This window comes from Cyanistes caeruleus, chromosome 1 (assembly GCF_971803275.1).
Source record: "Cyanistes caeruleus chromosome 1, bCyaCae1.hap1.1, whole genome shotgun sequence".
NCBI lineage: Eukaryota > Metazoa > Chordata > Aves > Passeriformes > Paridae > Cyanistes > Cyanistes caeruleus.
The window spans coordinates 149491739-149497761 of record NC_141701.1 but is presented as its reverse complement, the minus strand read 5'-3'; the positions used below and the strand labels follow the sequence as shown (position 1 = coordinate 149497761).

Sequence of the window (6023 nt, the reverse complement as noted above, 5' to 3'; positions counted from 1 at the left end):
CCAGTGCTTAAGTGAAAAGTGAAAACTGCCAGAATGCTCCTCTTGCTGTTTGTTTCTAATGGAGACTGGGGAAGCACCATCTGCTTTTTACTATTTTCAGGCACTGCTTGATAGTGAAAAGGCTGTGTCAGCACACAGACCTTGAAGCCTAAGGGATGAGGGTGCTGGAGCCCTGCCTAGGTACTGCTTTCTGAAAAATCAGGGTATTCTGCATCAACAAGTTGAGCACATGGAGACCTAAAATTGTCTGTCACAGTATTGGACCTCCTTCAAAACATGCTCAACTTGGCCACTAAGTGCTGTCTGTGACAAGCCAGGAAAAGCAAATTTCTCCTGGGGTGAGGGATTGATGCCAAATTTATTATGTGGTGTATATTTACTGAAGAAACTTTTTGGAATATTCTGTATTTGTATTAACTTAGGCAGTAGATCTCAGCTAATGCACCATAACCTGACCCCAGGTAAGTGACATGTTCTCACCTGAACTATTTAATTCCCCAGGCTTTAAAGCAGAGGGATTGCACTCCAACTCTTCCTTGGGTAGAGTGCCTGGACAAGTCAAAGGACTGAACTGTGACAGGAGTCCCAAATATCCCTGGCCCAAAGGGGAGCAAAGGCAGTCACAGCAATTTACCACATCCATCCTGGACTTCAGTGCTTGGATGCTTTCCTTGGCATCTTTGACAACACAGGTACTGCTCATTCTCTGTAATTTCCCTTGCTAGTTGTTCATATGACAAATTTCCTTTTAAAGCAAGGGGTTTTTGTGCTGCTCCCCAAGCCCATGATCTCCACTTCTGATACAACTCCTTGTTGTTCCATTATCCATTAACCTTTCTTGGGGGTATCTGTGTTGACTCTCCAGCCTCATACCATACTGAACGTGCCTCTGAAAATGCATCTTCAGAAACTGCACTCAGTGGGGCAAAATATTTAGTGAAGCAGTTAATCACTGATTGCTCTGAGGCTGATCTCTTTGGAAAATGACTCCATTTGCTAATTCTCCTTTCAAAATAACCAATTTCAATCAACCCTTGCTTTAGTTCATCCACTGCCTGCAGTTCTCCCAACAACAGCTGCTCCCAAGCTGACTCAGGGAGAATCTGACCTCCTCATTTTCCCTAACAGGAGAACTCACCCAGGGGTTTTTCCTCACTCCAATCAGAATTCTTTGGAGCCACACACTGTGCCTTTGCCATTGGCACAGCTCTAAGGACCTGATGCTGCAATTAATGATTCCTTCTCCTAATGATCCCTCTCCAAACAATGTGAATGTGTTTCCCCCTACTGACACCTTTCCCCCCCAGTAATCCCATTTTCATGCCTCTAGTCCTGAGCCTCTGTGAGCCCCACATCATCCTTGCTCCATGGCATTACACATTTTCTGTTCACATGTAGATGTTTCTGTAAATGTCATGGCAGAAAGGGAGTCAGTGAAAATGGAAAACACAAGTAGAATTATGGCAGTTCCACTGTTTAGATGTTCAGTTTAGATGTTCAAAACAGTTTCAGAGTTACAGGTAGAGACCAGGATGGAAACAGATGCTTCTCCAGGGCTTTCACAACCACTTAAATGGGATTTAAACACTTAAGCTCTGTTTGTGAATCACACGTTAGTTTTACTTGAGAAGCGTTTGGGAACTTGGGATGGGTGGATTGAATATTTAGGGAGAACTGAAGAAATTCTTCCCTGTGAGGGTGGGCAGGCCCTGGCACAGGGTGCCCAGAGCAGCTGTGGCTGTCCCTGGATCCCTGGAAGTGTCCAAGGCCAGGTTGGATGGGGTTTGGAGAAGTCTGGGATAGTGGAAGGTGTCTCTGCCCATGGCAGGGGGTTGGACTGGGTGATTTTAAGGTCCTTTCCTACCCAAACCATTCTATGATTCTTTTAATTTATAACTTCACTCATCTCAGGTTTAGTCATTTAGTGTTAACCTCATGATCAAACTCCTTCACAACCAGTGGAAAGGCACAGATTTTCCTTTAGATATTTATTTTGCTATGGCCTGGCTCTGAAAAGTCTCTCTGTCCCTCGGATTTCAAAGGGAGTTTACACAACTGGCTTAATTTCCAATAGCTGAAATCAGGTGGGTTGAATCCTGTTTTCCATACCAGTTCTGTGGTTGTTTTTGTGATTGGAAAAATCACCCTCAGATGTCAGATTTTTTCTTCCAGTCTTTATTATCTGACTTGACTAAGTATTTCAGCAAACCAAACATGTTTGCTGCCAAGCACATAAACACCTAAGCTGTGTTTAACATTTTTGATTCCACACAAATGTTAAAGGTAATACAGGCCACGTTTAAAATGGGAAATATTAGAGTTTATATTCCTCAATCACACAATCATAGTGTTTATCAAATAATCAAAAATTATCAATTTATATTGAAAAGACCTCTAAGATCATTGATATACAAATTCTAGAATTTTCTGCAAAAAGATTTGACAAAGATATTGTTGTCCATAAAGTGATGTTTACTGGTACCATGTTTTTACTGCTAATCCAAAAAAATGGGAGCTTTTTCACTGTGTGAAAAGGAGTTTCTAATGTGGAACTACATTACTGCCTAAGGCTTAGTTATGTTCAATTACTGATAATGGAGAAGTTTGAGTGACTCAGGCAATGATTTCACACAGTCCTCGTACAACTGAGGAGAGGTTTGGTCACTGATTTCACAGTCCAGCCTAGGAGATACTGGGATTTTTTTCTATTTTTCTGGTGAGACTGTGCTTTGACAGAAGCTTTCCCATTACTCATCCCTGTAGCATCAAGATGCCTTGACAGGCAGTCAGGATGATAAAGTAGACGTGGTAAGGAAAACAATTTTTTTGGCAAGGTACGTCCTCAGCAAAGCTCCAAAATTTTTTCAGACTAAGAAAGAAAACTTATGAAAGGCTTACAATAGAAACTCTCCCTCAAATCACTAGAAAACAAAATTAAGGATAACCAAGATACTCCTTTAAAGGGAAAAGAACTCCAATCAACAAAAATCAAAACCAAATAACTATGCACCTTATATTGATAAAGATATCTCTCTGAGTAATTGTTCTGGACACTTTTACTTCAATTTCTAAGCCCCCTATAACTGCTAATAATATTATTTATGACTACTGTAAATGTGGTCAACTAGAAGGAAAAAGAGCCAAGCCCTGACCAAGATTATACAAGAAGTCTGTGGCAAATTAGATAATTAAACAAGTCTTGACTTTTAGGCTAAGAACATATTTAAAAACATCAGCCAACAACAGAGAAATAAGGAACCACAACTGACCTCTCTTTATTTTTCTTTTTACCTAGAACCTGAGATATGAGAAATATTTTACACCAAAGGCTGAATAAAAAAGCCCCAAAGCCTCATTTTGCAATCCTTCAGAGCAGAGCACCACGAAGTGAGCAGCATTTTGGAGAGCCAGCACTCGGTTGCAGTCACTCAGAAGTTGTGTTTTGTGTTTTCCCTCCTTCCTCAAACACCCAGCCACCTTTTCTGATGACAGCTTTGTGCAAGTGACAGATTCTCTGTCAGCAGTATGCTGCTCCATGCAGGCAATTTGGCAATCAGAAGGCCTCTTTTACCAGAAACAGGGTGTGAGATGGTCATTTCTCTATAAAGATATCTTCTCCAAAAGGGGGACTCTGGCCAGTGAAAATATCTTCCCTAATAAATATTTTAGAGTTTTTTGTGTGTTTTTTACAGCTCAAATCCTGCCCTCTATGTATGCACACCACAGATAAAGTATTGTAGATCTGCCTTCTGTGCCTGTGCTTGGCATCTCACAGAAGCAAGGCAACATTTTGGATCTGCTCCTTGCTTTGACACTGAGATTTGGGGTTAATGGCAGGATTTGTGTCAGGGGAGATACATCTGACAGATGAGGCAGGGTGGGAGGATGCAGGGATGGCTCCAGAGGGTGCTGCTCTTGCCTGTGAATGAGAACAGGTGGAGGTGTCACAGGCACGATGTTGAGAATTTGTTTTCATGTAAATATTGATTTGAATTAGACCTTCAGCAGGGTGGAGCAAATCTAGGAAATGAGCGATGCAAAAAGTCATTTACACAAATGGAAATCTTTATTCTGTGATCTGCAGTGGGGCTGCTGTGGGAGCAGAGCTCTGCTCCTGCTCTGAAACATGGGAGGGGGATCAGAGAGGGGCACAGCTGGATAATGTGGGAGGATTCTCATTTTGGGGGTGCCATTGCACAGGTCAGGCCATTCTCCTCAGGGAAAACCAAAAGGAATGCAAACCAAACATCTGTTTTTCACAAGGGTGATGGACAAAGAGTGAGACAAGCTCAGGATGCTGTACTGCAGAGACTGAATTTATCCCTGCTCGAGGCCTTTCCCTGTATCTATTGCCAAACACAGACACTCTAATCCAAAGGGGTGCATGGTCCTGGTGGGACAATATTTACCAAAAAAATGTGTCTCAAAAGGAGATTTTTTTTTTCATGTTTCCATATAAAGACTGGAATTCACTGTTGCCTCTTGTCCTCTTAATACTTGCAATTAATGAGTTGTCACTCCAATTGTGTAGTAAATTCTATTTTTAGATTATCCTTATTAATTTTGATTTATAGAATAAGGATTGTTGTATTATATTTTAGTTCTATTTGATATTATGGTAGTTTTTGATTTTAATTCAATCCAGACTAATTTATCCTTATAACCTGACTGCTATGTATAAGCACACGACTATTTAAACACACAAACTATCCATGAAGACTCAGAAGCACAGATCTATAACACATAAAAATGTAGACAAATTCCATCTGTATAAACATAAAGAAATGCAGATTAAAAACCAAATTGCCAATTTATTTCTATTTCTTTTTGAATTTATTCAATTCAAAGCTTGAAAACAAAGCTGGCATAGAAGACATCAAATATACTGAGATATGTCTAGCACGAGTCAATGTAAATTGTACTGTCAGTGCTGTCTCCTTGCTTACACCACCAATTTGGGAACAACTTTAAGCTTTGATTCAAATGTCTGCTCATTTTGAAAATGACAAATGAGTAGGAAAACATTTGCACTGACATGGGGACATTCGTTTCTTAGAACCCACAGCTACAAAAGCACTGGGTGATCAAAATTATGAAAAATTGTGTTCCATTTTCCCTGGGAGAGATGTATCTGAGACTGCCCAATTTCTTTTTATGCACTGCCACATTTATTACTATAGTAACAACATACAGCTCTCTAATTTGCTTGATTGCAGGCTGGGGATCAGAGAGAAAAGCAGATTGGTGAAATTTTCAGTAAGATATGAATCTTTCTACTTAAAAAATTGTCCAAGAAGGAACATTCAGTTCTTTGCTGTTGTTACACAAAAATGAAGCCATTTTATTTTTTGCCCTCAGCAAGACTTGAAGGAAGAAAAACACCAAATTACTTTTGCTTTCTTTTAGCTTTTATTCCTTTTAGTTTTGTCACTGTGAATTTAGAACTTTCCAAAAACTTCTCCAACCTTGATGCTTTTCATCCGCTGTTCTGTTTTTTTAATTTCATTTTGGATTGTCTTAAAGAAAATAATTTTGTCATTATTGTAACACCAGTACCTCTAAAATCCAAGATTCCACTTAAATTCCTCTTCAAAAGCCACATACAAAGAAGCAGGAATCTTCTTGTTGCTATCACTGTACAATGATTTGGGGTAAAGAGAAGTGGATTTACTGAGTTTTAGCCACATCCTTTGCTCTGTTTTTAATCTTATAGACAACAAACATCATTTGTATATTTATCCCCCTGTGTTTTCAAAAGGGTTGTGCTAGTAAATTGGAACATCCAGAATTTTTATTTGTCAAGGGCAGCAAAGGCAAATTTTCCTGTGCTCCAGATGCCTCCTGTGGCTAAGGACACCCAGAGCAATGCCCAAAGCAGGATTTCTCCCTCCTTTTTTCTACATGTGTTTGAAAGGCAGAACTGCAGGAGAAGCACCCACAGGTTCTTGACTTAGACATTTGCAAACAACCTGGTTGAAATACAGCCACTTCCACCCTCACTTCAAAGCAAAGAGGGAATTTTT

At 40.0% G+C, this 6023-nt stretch overlaps 1 long non-coding RNA gene across 1 annotated transcript; it reads left to right on the top strand.

Moving 5' to 3' along the window:
* The first annotated feature begins 566 nt into the window (after window positions 1-566).
* LOC147656030 (uncharacterized) lies at window positions 567-3674 on the top strand. The gene is made up of 2 exons (XR_015281085.1): window positions 567-692; window positions 3296-3674. It is a non-coding gene; the product is annotated as an uncharacterized LOC147656030 (long non-coding RNA).
* The last annotated feature ends 2349 nt before the right edge of the window (window positions 3675-6023 follow it).